The sequence below is a fragment of the Lontra canadensis genome, unplaced genomic scaffold (genome assembly GCF_010015895.1).
Source record: "Lontra canadensis isolate GAN:19392208 unplaced genomic scaffold, GSC_riverotter_1.0 scaffold16, whole genome shotgun sequence".
Taxonomy (NCBI): Eukaryota; Metazoa; Chordata; class Mammalia; order Carnivora; family Mustelidae; genus Lontra; species Lontra canadensis.
In genome coordinates, this window is record NW_022631010.1 from 7552843 (window position 1) to 7573017 (window position 20175).

A 20175-nucleotide genomic window follows, 5' to 3' on the forward strand; every position below is an offset into this window, starting at 1 on the left:
GTTTCTTTTTATGTTCTTTGGGAGCGGAAATAAGCTGGGAAGCAGGATATTGGACAAAATCGGAAGACACACTAGCATGGAAAAGTCCCCGAGTGGGGCAAAGATTAGTTGTGGTAGGTTAAAAGCTGTAATAAGCAACGCCAGCGGCTTAGCACAATGAAACTTTAAATCTCTTCTACTCAACGTCCAGTGTGGATGTCCCTGGTTGGCAGAGCTCATGGACAGATCATGAGGCAACTCAGGGATCCCCGCTCCTTCCAATGCGTGGCTCTCCTTTTTCCCCAGAGCCTGGGAATTCTCCAGGATCCTGGAGACCTCTTCTAAATTGTCAACATCCCGCTGCCCAATGAACAGAGAGGGAGTGTGGGGGATTATGTGGACATTTGAGGAGCCACACCCAACACCTCTGTCCGAGTCCACATTCCCACTTAGAAGCAAGGGGGAGATGTGGTTCAGCCAAGTGCCCAGGAAAAGGGAACAGACTTGATGACCATCCAGCCTGTCCATGCTGCAGAATAGCAAGAGCACCGGGAAGACTTGATTTGGGCATTAGTCAGGCAATGCCTCATGGACGGATTGTGAAACGAGCAGGTAGATTGGCTGAACCCCAGCCAACACTCCACCCAGGCCCAGGGATTGCTGTTCATGCACTCTTTTCTGACCAGGCCCACCATGCACCATGCTTCCAGAACAGCTTGCTAAAAAAAACCCATGAGAGTTGGGAATACCATTTGGGGATGAGCTGGTGAGGGTGACAATCCCAACTCTTCCAGCTCTGGCGATGCACAAGGAGACTGAAGTGGGCAGTGGAGACTCAGCTAGCAGGCATTACTTTAACCTTTGAGGAGAATTAGCAATCCCTTTCTAGTGGAATCCACCCAGTGCCAATGAGAATCTCTCCCCTTCCTTGCCTAGAAGTCTACTCCTATAATCTGGGTCTCCGAACTCCAAGAATCAGTATTTCTCATTCCATCACATTTTCTTTGTACCTCTTAGTACAAGAGACATACAAGCTTACTACCTCCTTCCGCCCCTGAGATTGGGTAATGCAAGGAGTGAGGAAGTCAATCCGTAGGGATATTCTGTGGGAATGAAAAGGAAGATGAGAAAATTCCAGGGATAAACTTTGCTAACCTGACAAATTCTCTGACCCTCAAACAGAGCGGCAAATGCTAATGAGGGAGATTTCCTAACACAGAATTAAAATAGGCCAGTCAACTCAGAGGAAGTGGCCTATAATCAGCTTGAGAGGCCAGGCAGGGTTGCATGACTCCAATCCCACTTAGGGAGGCAGAGACAACTCCTGCTGGGATGTCAACCTTCCAGCTCACAAATAAGATGGCCCAAAGCCATTTTCCATTTCCTTTCTCCTGGGCCAAGATTCTCTGGAGAAGACAGTGAAGAAAGGAGGATTTCCCTTGATAATGATTCCCTGGAGAATAGAAGGTGGAGGAACAAACAAACAAACAAAAAAATCCCAAGTGTCCCAGGAAAAATATTAGGATGCAAGGCTGCCTTCACCACTTTGGTCTTCTTCATGCCTTATCCCTCCAGTTCCTACCAATTCTCCCCTTCTCTCTCTTCTGTAGGCTAGTGACTGATTCTTGGACCCTCCATTTCCTCATGAATGTAAAATGGTGGTAATCACTGTCCCACCTGGGGATTAAGTATCTGCAAAAATCCCGCTTCCCTCCCCTGTTGGGGCCCCCATTGTCTTTGATTTATTCCTCTGCAGTGCCTTGTAATTTCGTTGTTTACCTGTGGTGTCTGGAAATCACGGCCTTCTTGGGATTTTCGTGACTGTGACATATTTGTGTCTTTGTGCCCAGCCGTGAGTGCAGGCCTGGGCTCTGGAAGTTGCTCAGCGGGTTTGTTCAGTTGGTGGATGAACGTGTGTATCAACAGATGAAGACAGGAAGGACGGTATACCCCGAGTGTCACTGAGAGGCACTGATGGGTGCCATCCTTTAGCAAGAGGCGATGAGGAGGACCTTCACACATTCTGGGAGCCTGGTCTGTTTACGGCAGGAGTGAGCACCTTTCTCCCAGGAAGAGGGTTTCTGGGAGGCACCAGCAGGAGCTGGATTACAGTGGTACTGCCCCTGCTTCCAAAAGGGACTAGAAAGGGCCCAGTGTTGGAATGTGTCTGACATGTTCTTGTAGTTTTTGGTTTGGGCTCTTGTCTAGGGCCTCAGGCCTTTGAAGGAAGGTGGTCACTGGACACTGCAGGACCCAGTGACTTCTCTGATCGTGGCAGAAGGCCGCTCTGGGTCGGTACCTACATCGCAGAGGAACATCGATGACTTGTTCAGCTAATACCCATTTGAAATCATCTGGTCCCACCAAGACGGGTTGAATGAATCCCCAAAGGATATGTCCACATCTTAATGCCTGGAACCTGTGAATGTCACCATCTTCAGGAAAAGAGTCTGTGCAGATATAACCAAGGTAAGGACTTTGAGATAAGGAGTTCTTCCTGGATTACCCAGGTGGACCCTAAACCCAATGATAAATGTCCTTATCAGGGTGAGCCAGAGGGAGATGGGACATGCATACACAGAGGAGAAAGCGACATGAAGACAGAGGCAGAGAATGGAGGGATGTGACCACAAGCCGAGAAAGGCCAAAGATTACCAGCTGCCGTAGATTACCAGCTTCCGGAAACAGGAAGAGATGAAGATGGCTTCTCCCCCCGAGACTTTGGCAGGAGTGTGGCCCTGCCGACGTCTTCCCCACTAGGTCGTGGGGGGTGGAAAGTCCAAATCTGTAGCACAAGCTGCAAATTCAGGTAAGAGTCGAAGTTGCAGGCCTGAGTCTGAAATCTGTAGGCAGGCCCGCAGGCTGGAATCCCAGGGAGGGTTTCGATGTTAGTCTTGAGGCAGAATTTTTTCTTTGGGAAACCCTGGTTTGTGCTCTTTAGGCCCACCCACCCTATATCACAGGTGATCTCCTCTATTTAAAGCCAACTGATGGTTGATGTTCATTACATCTACAGAACACCTTCACTCACACATCTGGATGAGTGTTGGAGACACAAACAGCCACACAAACAACAGGGACCCAGAGCCTCGCTTTTCTTCCTTTGAACAATCGAATTGTGACCCAGGGGGTTTTTATTAGAAAAGTTTCAGGGATGGTTTTTAGGGGATCTTGCTCTATTTTGGACCCTGTTTTTGACCTTTAGGTTCGAGAGAACAACATCAGTTTAATTAGCTCCTGTCATCCAGGGTTCAGCCCTGAGGGTCTGACCATTGTGGGTGAAATTGGTGACAGCTCAGGTGACCCAGGCTCCCATGCACCCAAACAAATTCTAATTCTTCTACAAATAGTTGCTAGTCTTCTCTGGGTTTAGGGACATCTTTAATTATAGTTACCCATTCAGTTCTGGTTAATTAGTTAATTCTACAGTTATCTCCATACCTGGCTCATGGCAGGCATGAATCTTTAGAGGTGACTGGAATTTAAGGATCTTAGGAGCTTTTGGGGAAAGCATAGGGGCTAGACTGGGGAGGAGGAGGAGAGGTCCCTGGAGCTGTGGAGGGGGGCCGTGGAAGAGTAAGGGGGGAGAGGCAGGGCTGCATCTGGGGAAGTAAGCACAGGACAAGGAGGAGAAAGATTAAGGGCAACAAGTCTAGTTGGCTGTTACTTGAGTTTTCAAATTGCTCCTTAGCTTTGGCCGAAGAATCTTCCAGTGAAGCAATTTTTAAATCAGAATTTACTTTGGGGACCTCAGCACACTGATAAAAATATCCCTCTTGTTCCTTTTGTTTTCTAAAGGTGTCTCTCAAATGAACAATTTTGTGCAAGTCAAGCATTCCCTGGAGTGGCCACTGAAAGTCCAAACGATCCTTGGCGAAGTTAGGCCGTTTGGAAAGACAGGCACAAGGATTTGGATTCTAATGAGAATAATCGGTCAGAGGCAGGAGTTTTTCCTTGAGAAGGAGAGGACTTGGAGACCCCATGGGAGCTGGCCGTGGTCTGTAGAAAGGTGATGCTTTGACACCTTGTGTCTGTAGGACCTCAGCCTGAGAGTTGGCTGTCTCCAAATGCAGACCTGACAATTTGCACTCCCTGTGGAAAACCAGAGAGAAGACTCTCTCTGGACAAGGTATTGAGATGGAAGGAGACCCTCATTCAGCTTTACTGGTCATCCACAGCAGTTTGTCTGAATGGATTCTGGTGCAGTGAGAACCACAATCTCACCACTCTATGAGGCTGGCTTGACCTACAACCTACAGGGGGCCTCTGTCTGTGTTCTGCCCTGTGATTCTCCATCTGGTGACCAAGAGTTTTGACAGAACAGCACCAAATGGAAGCACAAAAGAGAGGAACGGCCCAATTCCACCAAGAATGCAAACAAAGGAGACCCAGTCAAAAACCTGGGCACTAAACTGGTAAGACATAGCTAAGGACTCAATGCCAAGCGGGGGGTAACTCAGACTAAGTGTTGACTCACCACCCTGGAGTGGATTTGACAAGTCACGAGTGACAAGGCACAGAGGGCTCATATGTTGTCTGCAAATAATGCCCCTGGCCAAAGGCTGGGGTCAGCAGGATGTGCAGTGCAGACTATGTCTTGTTGGACCCGCCAGGAGAATTGTGGACGGAAGCGAAGACCTCCTAGATGAGAACAAACAGAGGCTGTTTATTCAAAGCCTTATTACAGCAAGGGAGTCAGCCACCATTTCTTTTTCAGGGACTTAAAGGCAGGCAGGGAGTGGAAGATGTTCTAGCACAGAGAGGAAGGAAGTCTTCAGGTGTGCCATGATTGGAGGTTGTTGGCATGGGGACCCTGGAGGGAGCCTGACTAGAAGCCAGGCATCTTGTGTGATTGGGGGTTAGCCCATTTGCCTTTATTTGGTGGGCCCTGGGTGGGAAACAGGTACATGAAATCAAGAAGCTGGAAGTCATGGGAACAATTCCTGACCATACCAGGCCAATTGCTTTGAGCATTTGGCTTCCTGAACTGGTTGTTACAGACGGTGGGTAAGAGTTCTATTGTCATTTATGGTCTGGCCATCATCCATTTGTATATTCAGGTTCTCAGGAGATATTGGTGTCTTGCCCCGGCAAGTTCACAGTATGGGTAATGAAATCAGATGTACTTTGAAGGGCAAGACTGTATTCTGGAATCAGGGGGTCCCTCTGAGGCCAGGCAGGCTATGGGCAGGTGGCCGGTCAGAGCAGACTGATGGGGTGGGCCAATGGCTTCCTTCTGAGAGCAGGTTACCAGTGTGGGGCTGACCCAGGGATGCTGGCCTTATCTCTGACCAGCCCTGATTTAAGCTCTTCCTACTTTTTACACATCTCCTTTGGCATTGAGAGATCTTCCCCAGCTGCACCTGGTACCTTTAGGGGAGTATATTCTAAGGTTGGGGAGGAAGTGGTATGGTTTTGATAATAGGGGGCCAGAGCGCAATTACAGCCTGCAGTTTCTCCCCGCTGTGTGGGGAAAGCATTGTCACACCTACACACAAAGACGCTATGACAGTCACATCCTCTGACAAGCCAGAGCGGCCCCTGTGCCATTGTGTTAAGAATCAAGACTCTGTGACATCACAGATTTCCCAGGTGGGTAGGGGTGCAGAGATGGCGGGAATTACAGGGGCCTTGTTCCTTTCATTGGGCAATTTAATGCGTTTCCTTCCCCTTGGAAGATTGGCTCTAGGAGTACCTCTAATTCCTGATGTCCAGTTATTGCTAATCTAGGGTGACTGAATGGGGGGCCACAAAACACAAGAATTGTTTTGTCACCAAAACCTCACTGAATGGCTTGCTACAGTGCCTGAAAGGCCGCATCCTGGCTCCACTCTTGGGTTGATCATTGCCTCCCATTTCCCCATTCATTCATTCACAAATATTTATTACAAGGGTGCACTATACATTAAGCCTTTTGCTGGGCAGGGGGGTAAAATGTTGCATAAGATACAGCCTGGATTTCCCTGGATACTGTAGTCTATCATGGGAGACAGGTAGTAAGACACGGAAGTACAATGAATCTAGTACAATGAGGAACACGCACAGGGCACTGTGTCAGGACAGCGCAGGGCACTGGGCCACATAGATGGAGCATTGAGGTCGAGTGCCTCTGAGAGGATGCCATTTTGACTGAGACTGGATTTTTAGAAACACTGAGTTTGTGAGGAACAGACAAATGCACCTCAGGCAAAGGAAAACCATGTAGAAAATTCTCAGGCCGGGACAATTATGGCATTCCTGCCACCAAATGAAGGCTGGTGAGTTTAGAGCACAGAGAATGAGGACTGAGGACATGAGCGACAGCCACAGAGGAAGTGGGGGGATACAGAGAGAGGCAGAAAGGTGTCTACATTTAATTCCAGCAGAATATTTGAATCAACGGAGAATTTTCCAGGAAACTTTTTACTAAAGCATGATGTATGGGGAGAGAACTTACCATGGGTAAATGGCTTGCTGAATTTTCATAAAGTGAACACACTTATGTAACCATCACCCATATGAGGAAATAGTGGGACCCCCTACTCCTGTCCCATGGGAGGCTGCCATTGGGCATCTGGACCTCCCAACTACCTGGTCCTTGTGTGGCCTCTTGGTCAGGAGCTCCTGCAGGATTGTCACTGCTCCTTAGGGCCCGCCCACCCGACCCCGGGCTGATGACATGATTCACGGTTGCTTCTTTCACTAGACTTGAGGCTGGGCTGCCTGAGGGCAGGGGCGTATCTGTTCTGTTTACCCTTGGATTCCCACTCTGGGCTTGGATAATTTGTCATAACTGACCCACTGACCATCCAAGGTAGAGGCCACTCTTTGACTTGAAAACCCCCCTACTCATAGATAGTCACTCCCATTCCCCTGCACCTACCCTCCCCCAGCCTGGGCAATCACTCATTTACTTCTTTTTTCTTTCTTTCTTTCTTTCTTTCTTTTTTAAAGATTTATTTATTTATTTGAGAGAGAGGAGAGGAGCAGAGGGAGAGAACCCTCAAGCAGACTCCCCGCTGAGCACAGAGCCTGCCACAGGGCTCAGTCCCCAGGACCCTGAGATCATGACCTGAGCAGAAATGACGAGTCAGATGCATAACTAACTGAACCACCCAGGTGTCCCCCATCTACCTTATATCTCTATAGATTTTGCCTATTCTGAACATTTCATTAAAATGACATCATGGATTGGCTTCTTTCACTTCACATAGTACTTTGAAGGTCCATCTGTGTTTTGCTGTGTTTCAGTACTTCACTCCTTTTATGGCTGAACAGCATTTCACTGTTTAAAGACATGGATTTAAAGTCTTTTCTGGTAAGTTCATCAGCTGGGGTTCCTCTGGGGCAGTTGCCATTGATTACCTCTTTTCCTGTGGATGGGTCCAACTTTCTCATTTCTTTGCGCCTCTCATAGTGTTTTTGTTGAAAGCTGTACTTTTAAATTAATACAATATGGCAGGTCTGGAAATTGAATTCTGTTCCCATCCTCCGTGTCGGTTTTTGTCGCTGTTTGTCATAGATTCTGTTGTTTGCTTAATGACCTTTCTGAACGAATTGGGGAAAGTCTGTATTCATGATTGTGTGTGGCCACTGGAGTCTCTGTGTGCTTAGGTTAAGTGGTCAGCCAGTGATTGGACAGAGCGTTTTAAATGTCTGGAGACGACGAGTGTTAGCCTGGAGATGTTGAGTCTTACAGTCTTTGTCAGGGGACTCTGGGTACATCTTGGTGCCCATTTCCAGCACTCAACCAGATTGTTGACACCCCTTCCTTAGCTTTCACTTGGGTGTGTAGATCCTTAGAGTGAGTCAAAGGTGAGAGCTTAGGGCCTTCTCAGGACTTTCCTGAACTCTTGCCCAGCCTTATAAACCTAGGGAATCTTCCAGACCCCCAGGAATATGTCAGAGATTTTGCAGGTACCTATGGATATCTCATTCCCAACGTCTCACTTTATGTTTTTTTGGTTAACCTAATACTGCTCCAACTGTTAGCCACCACCCTAGGTAGTGTGGAAGTTAAACATTTGCTTTTAATTGTTTTCAATGTGCCCCCAGGGGAAAAAAGCTTTTCACTCTTTCTTTCCTCTGGAAAAGCACAGTCAGGTCAAAGAGAGATAGCCTGGTAAGTGGGATCTTCCAAAATTAACCAGACAGGTCAGATAATGATAATTCTTTAGGACTGTGGCTTTGAAAGGGCTCCGCCCTGTTCTTTCTTTCCGAAGGCTGCCAGGTTGCTACTTACCACAGCAAGTGCGGGCTGTTATTTTTTAAAGACTATTTGGAGCCAGAGAGTGGGGGATGGGATGAGGGCAAGTTACTTGGCCACACAGCTCACTGTTCCTAATGAGATTCTGCTGGCTTTCTTTGAATACATGCTCTGTTAATAATAAACTCAGGTGAATTTGCAGAGTTCTGAAAAACGTTGATTCTGATGATTCTGCTTTTATAGAGGAGAGAATTTTCAGAGCTCCTTACTCTGCCATTTTTGCTGGTGGTCCATCCTTGTGTGACTCTGTAATGTACTCATCTAGGCATTTTTTGATGTTCTTTTTCTGCATTTCTGTTTTCTGTGCTTTTCTCTTTTTTTCTTCAGCAAGTGTACATTATAGGTTGCATTAGATACTTCACAGGTTGTGTTGTATGCTTCCTACTGCATCACAGTGGGGACTGTGTCATAGCTTGTTGTCCCATTCTTCGGATGTTAAAAATAAACTATGGATTCAGGAGTTGTCAGCTTGGTCTGTTGGTTACAAAGTTTCCCCACAAACTTCACCTGAAGATTTATGTAGTCATTTGTGGCCTCCACTCGTTATTTCTTCTGGGGTTGTGAAATTGTGATTTTTTGAAATCTGTCATTCCTTCTGCATTTATGAGCTGTGATTCCTCTATGAAGAACTTCCATCAATTATTGGGTTATTCTGAAATACACTTTGCAAGGAAAAAGAATAGAAACTCGATTCTTTTGCTTTCTTTCTTTTTATGGTGATAATATTTACAGATAACATAAACTTTATTGAACCTAACATGAAATTGATCATCTTACCCATTTAAGTGTATAGTTCAGGACTGATAAGTACATTTATGATGTTGTGAAACAGAGATCCGGAGCTTTTTTTACCTTGCAAATCTGAAACTCTGTAACCATTAGATCACAGCTACCCATTCCCCTTTGCCCCAGATCCTGGTAACCACCATTCTACTTTTTATGAGTTGACTACTTCAGATACTGCATATAAGAGGAATCATTCTGTATTTGTCTTTTTATGACTGCTTCATTTCACTTAATACAATGTCCTCATTTCACTTAACATGTCCTCAAGATTCACCCATTTTCTAGCATGTGACAGGATTTCCTTCTTTTTAAAAAATTTTTAAAAAGATTTTATTTATTTATTTGAGAGAGAGAATGCAAGAACACATGACGGGGGTAGAGAGGCAGAGGGAGAAACTCACTGAGTAGGGAACCTGATGTGAGCCTCAATCCCAGCAGCCTGAGATGATGACCTTAGCTGAAGGCAGACGCTTAACCTACTGAGCCACCCAGGAGCCCCACTTTTCATTCTTTTAAATAGTAGCCATCCTAATAGGTGTAATGTGATTACCTCATTGTGGTTTTGATTGGCATTTCTCTGATGTTGATGTTGATCATTTTTTTTTCATATGCTTATTGGCCACACAGGGTTTTTACTTAGATTTTATATTTATACCTCTTTTATCATATGCTGAAAATCAGTTTGATTCCTTTTAACTTTATAGGAAGTACTTATTTGTTTTATCTTTGTACGTATATGTAGGTGTGTCTATCTGTAGATGTGTGTCTATTTCAAAATAACAATACTGACTCTGAGAGGCAGAATAATCCATCCCTGACTCCCCAAAGATGTCTATGTCCCAATCCCTAGAAACTGAATTTGTTATGTTTCATGGCAAGAGAAATTAAGGTTGCAGGTAGACTTGTTTACTAGTCAGGTGACCTTAAAACAAGCAGAGTACTTTGGGTTTTGCAGGTGGGCCCAAGGGAGTCCCAAGAGTCCTTAAATGATGAGGAGGGAGGCAGAAGAATCCAAACCGGAGAATACCTCAGGAGAAAGATTAGACTGGCCATTGCTAGCACTGAAGACAGAGTGCATCATGAGTCAAGGGATGGGGGAAGCATCTAGAAGATGGAAAATGCAAGACAATAGGTTTTTGCTAGAACCTCCAGAAAGGAAAGCAGCCCTGTCAGACTTCTAAACTCTAGAACGGTGAGCCAATAAATTTGCTGTTTGGGGCCATGATAATTTATTATAGCAGTGCTAGGAAGCTCATACAGATTTTGGTGCCTGGACACAAAGTGCTATTGAAACGAATACCTAAAAATATGGATGAAGAAGGCTGGCAGCTGGGAGAATTTTTAGAGCATGATAAGAAAAGAAAAAAAAAGTAAATCGCCCTGAATAAGTTGTTAATAGAAATATGGATGTGATTGACTCTGTTAGTGCTGACTCAGAAGGAAGTGAGAAGCAGGGTAATTATCTCAGAGGGTACCTGAACCGTCCTGAGCAGACCGCCGATAGAAACATGGATATTAAAAGAGCTGTCGGCAAGGCTCAGATGGAAATGAGAGACGTATTCTTGGTAGCTAGTGGAAAGGGAATCAGCTGAAAGCACTGAATTGGGTTGTGCAGTTATGTGGAAAGCGAAACTTGTAAGTGACGAATTTAGATATTTACCTTAAAAAAAAAGATTTTGTTTATTTATTTATCAGAAGGATAGAGAGAGCCAGAAAGCACAAGCAAGGGGAGCAGCAGAGGAAGAAGGAGAAGCGGGGTCCCAGCTGAACAGGGAGCCCGATGTGGGGCTCAATCCCAGGACCCTGAGGTCATGACCTGAGCCAAAGGCAGTAGCTTAACCAACTGAGTTGCCCAGGCATCCCGGCATTTAGATACTTAGCTGAGATTTCCAAGCAGGGGGTTCAACATGTGGTGTGGTTTCTTCTTGCTTCTTATAGTGAGATGTAAGAGGAAAGAGCTAGGTTGAGAAAGGATTAAGCAAAAAGGAACCAGAGCTTGATAGTTTGCGCAATTTTCAGTTTACCCAGATTGCAAAAGAAGCTAAAATGAGGAGAGTCACCACCAGGAAACATAGTCTGGGAAGAAATTGAAGGGTGTGGACGGACAACCTGTTGTGAGTGCCTTGGAGGAGCCATTGTTCAGACTCCCCAGTCATACGGGGGGCTCCGTGAAGGTGTGTGATTCATGGACCCCTCAACTGCCTCAGCAGAAGCCAGAAATAGAGATGGGATTATCCAGGAAATTTCGGTAGGGGAGCATCTTGTGTAATGGAGCAAATCCCTGAGGTAGACCCAGGAGATCCACAAGGCTCTTGCAATGTATTTCAGCAGAAATACAGCCAACTTGGACTGAAAGGTACAGAGAAAGGACAAAATGAAAGAAGACTGCTGGACACCAACACCCCTATCCCTCAAATTCTACAGGCAAGAAACAAGTTGATAAAACTACTAAACTGCAAACATGTGCTATTTTTCTTAAAATAAATAAAAGATGACTCTAAAGGGTGGAACCACAAACGAGAGAGGATTATTCCCAGACCATGGAACCAAATGGAGTTTTTCTGGCTGGATTTTGAAATTACTTGGGACATGTGACTCTTTTTTTTTTTTCCCTCTTCCATTTTCATCTTCTTTGAACCAAATGTCTAATTGTTATCTTATGCCTGTCTTTGCATTATACTTTAGGAACAGACAACTTGCTGCTTAGGTTTCATAGGCTCACAGGTGGAGGAGAGGAATTGTGTCCAGAGGTACAATTATAAGGTGAGAAATTTGTATTGTATTAGACTACTAAATTTGTGGTCATTTGTTACCTTGAGCAATAAGAAACCAATACTCCAACTTTATTGTCAACAATGAGACTACAGTGTGCAGTTCAAGATTTCTTGAATATCACTTTAGAATATCACTCACTAGGGTCACATGGTCAAAATACTAGGTTTCTAAGTCATTGGAAATATTTATTTTCTATATGGTTGTTCTGCCAACCTCATATACAATAAGGTCATTTGTTGAAGCTTCTTTTTTACGTTTAGAGATGCTTTTTTTCCTTTTTGAATTAACTTATTTTTTAAGTTTTTTTTTTTTAATCTTTCATTTGAGAGAAAGTGAGAGAGAGAGAGCAAGCAGGGGAAGTGGCAGAGGGAGAGAAAGAAACTCAGACAGACTCCCTGCTGAGCCCAGAGCCTGATAGTTAGCTCAATCACATGACCCTGAAATGACCTGAGCTGAAGTCAAGAGTTGGAGGCTTAACTGATTGAACCACTCAGGCGCCCCCCTTTTAAAAAAAATTATATGAAACATTACATGATTCCAAAATTGCATTCCGCCTCTCAAATTCTTTCTTTCCCCTTATTGCTAACCATTTTAAAGATTAGTTTTTGGCTTACCTTCTGTGATGAATGGAATGTTTGGTTACTCCAAAATTCATAGGTTAACATGAATGCAATGGGATAATAATTGAAGACGGGCCTTTGGGAGGTAATTAGGTCATGAGGTAGGGCTCTAATGATGAGATTAGTGCCCTCATAACAAGAGATAAGAGAGGTCTTGCTTCCTCCTTCTCCCTTCCATGTGAGGACATAGCAAGACGGGAGCTGTCTACAGGCCAGAAAGTGGTTCTCACTACAGGCTGGATCTACCAGCACCTTGACTTTGGACTTTCCCAGCCTCCAGAACTATGAAGAATAAATGCTTGTTGCTTAAGCCATCCAGTGGATGATTTTGTTAGAAGAGCCTGAACTAAGATACCTTCATTTTGGATAAACACACACACACACACACACACACACAACTACCACCAGTGATACTTTCTTTCCTTTCTTATACACACACAGCAAACAATGCACATTATCTTGTACCTTGCTTCTTCTTCTTCTTTTTCTTAACATAAAATATTTCAAAGATCACTTTTTTATCGGAGATGCAGGTCTTCCTTGTTGCATTTTATAGGGACATAGCACCCCATTGTACAGATAGACTGTAATTCATTTAGCCATGCCCCTGTTGTATATTTAGCTTGTTTCTGGTCTTTCACTATTACAAATAATGCTGCTTTATGACTAGCTTTATTCCTACATCTTGTTATATTTTTGCTAGCATTTTAACATTTTGTTATATTTTTGCTCTATTGGGATAGATTCCTAGCAGTGAGAAAGCTACAACAAAGAAGTTATGTGCTAACTTAACACATAAATTAAATTAAATTAAATTAAATTAAATTAAATGTGAATTTTCCTGGGTATTGTCAGGGAAAGAGCTTTTAAAAAAAATAGGTAGCTGTCCGAAATTACCTGTGTGATGCCCAGGTCCAGAATGTGACCTTAGAAATAGTTGGTTGAAGAAGAGTAAGGGAGAGGAAGTGTCACCACGAAGAGTAGGGTTTTGAGTGGGAATAGACATGCGGATGCTAAATTCAGGAGAAATAGACATGGAGGAATGCTGTCAATAGGTGTTATGATTATTAGCAAATGAGAGGAATGACTAGGAGGTAGATGGATGGCAGCAGTGGGGAACAGGGAGGGGTGACAAAACCATTTGACCCAGGTTCTCAGAGGATCTGGAGTTTCAACTACCTAGTGGGGAGAGCAGAATCAGGAAACACTAGGAGGAGGATAGCTGTCTTCGTCAGTTTGGGCTACAATAAATTACCATAGACTGGGTAGCTTAAACAACAAATATTTATTTATCACACTTCTGGAGGCTGCGAAGCCTAAGGTCAAGGTGCTGACAGATCTGGTGTCTGCTGAGAGACCCCTTTCTAGTCTGCAGATGGTCATCTTCTTGTCCTATCCTCCTACTAGAGAGGGGGGAGGGGAAGGAAGCTCCCTCTTATTTTTTCTCTTAAGGGTGCTAATCCCATTCACAAGGGCTCTACCTTCATCACCTAATTACCACCTCCTAATACCATCCCATTGGGAATTAGGATTCGAACATAGGAATTTGATGGTGGGCCACACACATCTTCAGTCCATAGCGATTACCCAATCCTGAGATGCTGGGGGTGTTAGAGATGAAGCAGGGAACTACTAGAGAGGGCCTTGGGGAAAGCTTGTTCTAAGGGATGCTAGATTTGTTAAGCAGGAGGGGAGTGGAATGCTCTCAAGGGGAGTGGAATGCTCCTGAGAGGAGTTTCACAGTGTAGGAGTGCTTATTATGGAGTGGGAGGACACAGTGGGTGTGTTTGGAAGGGCAGGGAGAGGTGGTTATTTGCATCACCAAAAAGGAGACCCAGGAAGTTGTTGAACTGGGGATGTTGGAGCTGGTAAAAGACAGACGCTAACTGAGATGATAAAGAATGTGTGATGTAGACATAGTTGACTGCTCACCCAACATCCATCCTTCATTGTGCCTCCCTGCCATTCTTCCTTCCTGATAGAGCTTTTTTTTGGTGGTTTAGCTATCTATCCTCAAGCCTTGTGCGTGTTCCTTCCCTAGTCTTAGGAAATGGGTCCTAATTGGGTAAAGCCATCCCGGAAATCCTGTTTTTAGACCCAATGTTTGGTTTAGGCATCGGCAAGGGATGAAATTCTGTTAAATGGGAGCAAGAGGATGTCTTCCGGAATCTTCTGGGAATTATTTTCTAGTTCTTCATAAAAGACACAAGGAAAAGATAACCACTTTTCTGCTTCTAGAAGTTATTGTTTCTGGTACAGTGTTTGGAAATCCTGCAGCCATCCTGGGACCATGAAGACACAGATTAGCAAGGTGATATGCTGGGGATGGCACAACAAAATGATGGAAGGAATCTGTTTTTTTTTTTTTTAAAGATCTTATGTATTTATTTGACAGACAGAGATCCCAAGTAGGCAGAGAGGCAGGCAGAGAGGGAGAGGGGGAAGCAGGCTCCCCACTGAGCAGAGAGCCCGACGTGGGGCTCAATCCCAAGACCCTGAGATCATGACCTGAGCCGAAGGCAGAGGCTTAACCCACCGAGCCACCCAGGTGCCCCAGGAATCTGGGTTCTTGATGATTGTGTGAGCTGCTGAATCAACCAGCCTGGAAGTTGCCATGCTGTCATTGGAAACTCTTAGTTCCATGCCTTGAACTTATGAGGAAACTATCAGTTTCCTCATAGGCTGCTTTGAGTTGGGCTATGTATCTTTTTATCTTCTTCTTTTTTTTTTTTTCACCAATAAATGTCAAAATGGTAACACGAGGCGTGAAGAGGTTGGGAAATGTACTTATTTGTCCAGACATATTACTATTCCCAACAGTATAGGGATTGGTCACTAAAAACATGTTAAGGAATAGATATGTTGATAGGGGTGTGTGTGTGTGCGTGTCTAGATTATTTCTCAAAGGATTCTGTGAAATTGGTAGCAGTGTTTACTTTTGTGGAGAGGAATGCCTCAGGGGCAATGTTGGAAGGGAGATACTTTTCACAGTTTGACTTTTCCTTTTCAATTTTGCATCTTATACATGCATTATTCATTCAAGTAAGATAAGAACTCAATAGCATAAAATATGCATTGAAAGTGGCAAAGAACCTAAATGACATTGTAGAAAATAAAATTAGTGATGGATCAGCAAACCAAAGACAATCTAGAATGCCATGCAATAGGTCAAGAGATGAACTTGATGAGAGAGAAGATGAAAACTCTGAAGAGAAAGCATAGAGCCCACCACAAAAATGGAACAGAAGCAAGAATTAGAGGCAAATAGGATGCTTTTCTGAGATCAGAAATGATGAAGATCAAAAAACCAAATTGCACACCCTTAAATAATAATGTGCAAGAGAAAATAGTTTTCACATAGTGGTAGAAAAAAAGTAAGGATTTTGTTATTAGAGGTCATCTATCTCCTCATTTCTTTCTCTATTATTAAGAATTGTGATTAGACAATATCACAAAGTCCAATAAAATATAACTAGACTGAATATAGATGTGTCTTTTTTTATCTAACAGACACTTTCAAAGGTGTCAAATATTTGTAAATATTTTCATACAATAAAATAATATGTACCTTTCTGAGAAAAAAAAAAGATAAGAAAGTTGGAGAATCTTGGGGGCCAGAGACCGTGCAGGGTATGGGATATAAAATAAAATATTCTAATTATTGAATAATTTTCTTAGTGACTCGTAGTTTTGGAAAACAGTTTCTATAAAAATTTAAATAAAGTGAGAGAACTGCAGTGAAAAAGAAGAACTGAATGTATTTCAATAAAAGAATAATAACAAAGAACCTGGTATTTCAGTGTATCCTGGTGAAGATTTCATACTTCGGGATATTAAGAAATGTAATTCAGTCTGGACTCAGATTTCTCCCTGATAAAGACAGTGGGGTAAATGTCAGAAAATCATTTTTTTCTTTTTTTTTAATTTTAAAGAATTATTTACTTATTTTAGAGAGTAAGAGAGAGCAGGAGGGGCAGAGGGAGAAGGAGTGAGAATCTCAAGCAGATTCCATGATGAGCACAGAGCCCGATGCAGGGCTTGATCTCATGACTCTGAGATCAGGACCTGAGCCAAAACCAAGAGATAGAGGCTTAACTGGCTGTGCCACCCAGGTGCCTCTAGGGAACCATTTCTTAAGCGGATGTTATGTCCATCACTGTTGTGGGAGACTGTGATGGGTATGCTCTGAAAGACTCATGCTTAGGGAGTGCTATGGACTATATATATATATATATATATATATATAAATTTACAAAGCCCATTAATTTAGTAAAAAAAAAAAAAAGGGTTTATCTTTGTTTATCTTTGTTTACCCGTATTTCTCAATAGCAAATGTTATGCCTTGGGGCGCGTGGGTACCTCAGGTTAAGCATCTGCCTTTGGCTCAGGTCCTGATCTCAGGGTCTTGGGATCAAGCCCCCGCATTGGGCTCCTTGTTCAGCAGGGACCCTGCTTCTCCCTCTCCCTCTGCCCCTACCCCCTGCCCCTGCTCCTGCTCTCACACTCACATTCTCTTTTTCTCAAATAAATAAATAGGGTCTTTAAATCAAAAACAAATGTTATGCCTCTGCTAATATCCATAGATAATTCCCACTACAGTACTTTGGGAATTATTTATCAGCAGGGCTCTAGGATTGTGATCCAAAAATTCTTGGCTCCACTAAGTTGTTGTTCATATGTAGAGGTATCAGGAATATATTATTTACAGCCAAGATATGCAAAGTCTTAGAAAATGTATCATTCTACATCCCTCTCCTGTAAGGACATTGCCAACCTGGACTTGGGCTACATTACTGTGCAGAGTTCACTTAGAGATGGGAATGACCATCGTGGGGTGTGATGGAGAGAGTACCAGGCCAGGAGTCAGCATATCGGATATTAATCCTAGCCCGAGATGTGTCAGTTACTCATTATGTAATCTTCAGCTGGTTATGTTAACTTTCAGGATCTTAATCCATCATCTAAAGAGTAATTCCATTTTCTTAGGATTAAATAGGATAAAACTTATGAAATTTAACTTGAAAGGGTGATAATAATATATGCATAATTTCAATTAGAGTTCCCCCAAAAGTAGACTCTGAGATAAGGATTCATGTACAAGTAATTTATCGGGGAGGTGATCCTGGGAAGCACTTGTTGAGGAAGAGGGAAATGGTACAGAGAAGGGAAAGCATCCCATAAAGATGAGTTCTCAAGTCAGTCACCACTGTAGAGACCTGGGGCTCAATCCCTCTGGGAGCTCTGGGACACCGTGAAGAACAAGGACCTCAGGTTATCCCATCTGTGGGGTGAGGGAGGTGGGGTATCTACACACCTGTTCCCATCAGTCAGTGTGGCTGCGGGGTTTGGGGGTTAATTTGCTGTCATTTGTAGCCTGCCCCCTACTCATGCTCCAGCAGCTCATGGGAGTCCCTGGGAAGAGAGTTGCAGGCGCTGGCAGGTGAAGTTCTGGAAATGGATGTTTCCAAAGGGATGCAGGTGGGTTCCAACAGCATCTACTGTTAGTCATCTTTCAAGTTCCATTTCAAGCACTATGCTAAAAATGATTGAAATACATATTTGGAAATATTTCCCCAAATCTCTTTCCTGAATATTATCTCAAGACCTACTTTGTGGGGACAGCTCCAGCCTATACTTGCCTCTGGACTCCTACCACCCCACGGTATGGCTCTTCTTTCTTGTAGGTCTCATCCTCCATGACACCCTCCTCTTGTTCCCCTCCTCCACTCCCCACTCCCTATAGCAAGGGAGTGGGAATGCACAGATGCTTGGGAACGACTTGTTAACTGATGGGAATAAATCCAGGATGTGACTTGGGTCTTAAACTCATATGGATTCCCCTTCCACCCAGAAACTTCGTTTTATTTATTTTTTTAAAAAGTTATTTATTGATTTATTCAAGAGAGAAAGAGAAAGAATGACGGAAGGAGCATGAGAAGCGGGGGAGGGTCAGAGGGAGAAGCAGACTCCCCGATGATCAGGGAGCCCAATGCAGGGCTCGATCCCAGGCTCCAGGATCATGACCTGAGTCATGCTTAACCAACTCAGTTAACGCTTAACCAACTGAGCCACCCAGGCGTCCCCTAGAAACTCCATTTTAGAAGCAGAAGAAACCTTCTGATGAGAATGGGGTCCTTATAGAAAACTCACGGATGATAGCCAAGCTGGATTCCATCTTTTTGTCCCAGTAAAATGCTTAGCGGAACTGCTCACATGGAGCAAAACAGACTGGCTTGAGTTACGTGCCACTCTGAAGCTACCCTCTCAGGACATTCCTGATTTCAAAACACCCTCTTATCTCAGAATCTTCTCTACCCCCAGATGCCAACCACTCCCACTCTTGTCTCTGTCTCCTGGGTGCCGGCCCCTGTGCTTGGGTCCAGGGCTCCTTCAGCCTTTGCTAGTTTGGCTAACCATCCAGGTACCTCCTTCGTTCTTCCTAACCCATGTGGGGAATCTTCCAAAGTCGCCTCTCAGCTAGAGAATGTGACCTCACCAATCAAAGACAACACACTGGCATAAGACCTGCTGGGACTAAGGGTGACAAGGGTGACATAAGTCCATCCCTGTGAGAATTTCTGCCTCCCCCCTTCCCTGAGCCTGGCGCCTTGAAGCCAACCTCACTCCTGGGAAACAATTGAGGGACTTGATTTTTTTTTTTTAATCTTTTTTTTTTTTTTTTTTTTTTTTTTTGGTTCACAGAAGGTGAGAGCCTTAGAAAAACTCAAAAACAGTGCCTAGAACAACCCACTGCACATCCCCCAAAACACCAGTGATGTGCTGGTGGCTTTATTTTTTGATAGCCTGCTCCAGAGATGCCTGCATTTTTTCCCACTCAATTGAGTGACTTTTTGATGGATTTGACTGGTTGTTTTGGCATCGAGGAGGCACAAACTTGAGCCGGGGCTCCACAGAGGCGGTGAAATCAGACATGAATAATAATCATAATAAACCTTCACAACATTTGAAAATTTCCAAAGAGCTTTCCCGTCCCTTTACCTCGTTGCATCCTGAAGTGCCCTGGGACACAGGCAGGACTGGGAGTATGGTTCCCATTTTCCTCACGGAGGACATGGAGGCCCAGACGTGGGGGCCAGCTTACCCCCCTGACCTGACCAGACCTGGATCCCTTGTCTGGGGCTCTTTCTATGTTGGGGGGAAGAAAGAGAGAGAGAGAGAGAGAGAGAGAAACTGCCTGGCGGGGTCTACATGGCAAGGGGTTGGGCAAGGCCTCTTCAGAATGTTTGCTTGGAGAGTAGAGCTAGTTAGGATTCAGGGAATCAGGTTCCAAGGAGGAAAACACACATCCGGGCACTGGACACCATCTTGGGGCAGGCCCTGAGGAAGTCTGAGCTAGTTCCAGGACTTGCAGGGGACCTAAGACACCGGATATGTTAACAAGTCTGCAGGGCACTTTGCCTGCTCATCTCCTGGGGTTGGTGCCAGGCACAGCTGTGAGGTGAGCACACTTGGCCTTCAGGGCTCCCAGCTCTACCGTGTAAACCTTTCTAATAGCTCCCATTGGCCTCCGCGCACAATTTTTGCTCCTCCTCCCACCCCCTTACTTCCCCTGGCTTCATTTTCTGGCTTCTCCTTTCCCTTGCTCCACTATTTCCAGCCTCCTCAACCTCAGGGGAATTCCCTGCCCCACCTCCCCCTTTCTAGGCTCCAGCTCTGTTCGCTCATGGATATAACAAACTCCTTACGGGAGAACACCTGTGTGGTCCTCTCTCTCCTCAGGTGAAATGCACTTGTTTGTGGGACAGCACT

At 44.4% G+C, this 20175-nt stretch overlaps 1 long non-coding RNA gene across 1 annotated transcript; it reads left to right on the forward strand.

Annotated features, from left to right (window-relative positions):
* The first annotated feature begins 2775 nt into the window (after positions 1 to 2775).
* LOC116868741 lies at positions 2776 to 11706 on the forward strand. Its single transcript, XR_004382882.1, has 4 exons — positions 2776 to 2788; positions 3778 to 4394; positions 7210 to 7276; positions 11696 to 11706. It is a non-coding gene; the product is annotated as an uncharacterized LOC116868741 (long non-coding RNA).
* Positions 11707 to 20175: the final 8469 nt, after the last annotated feature.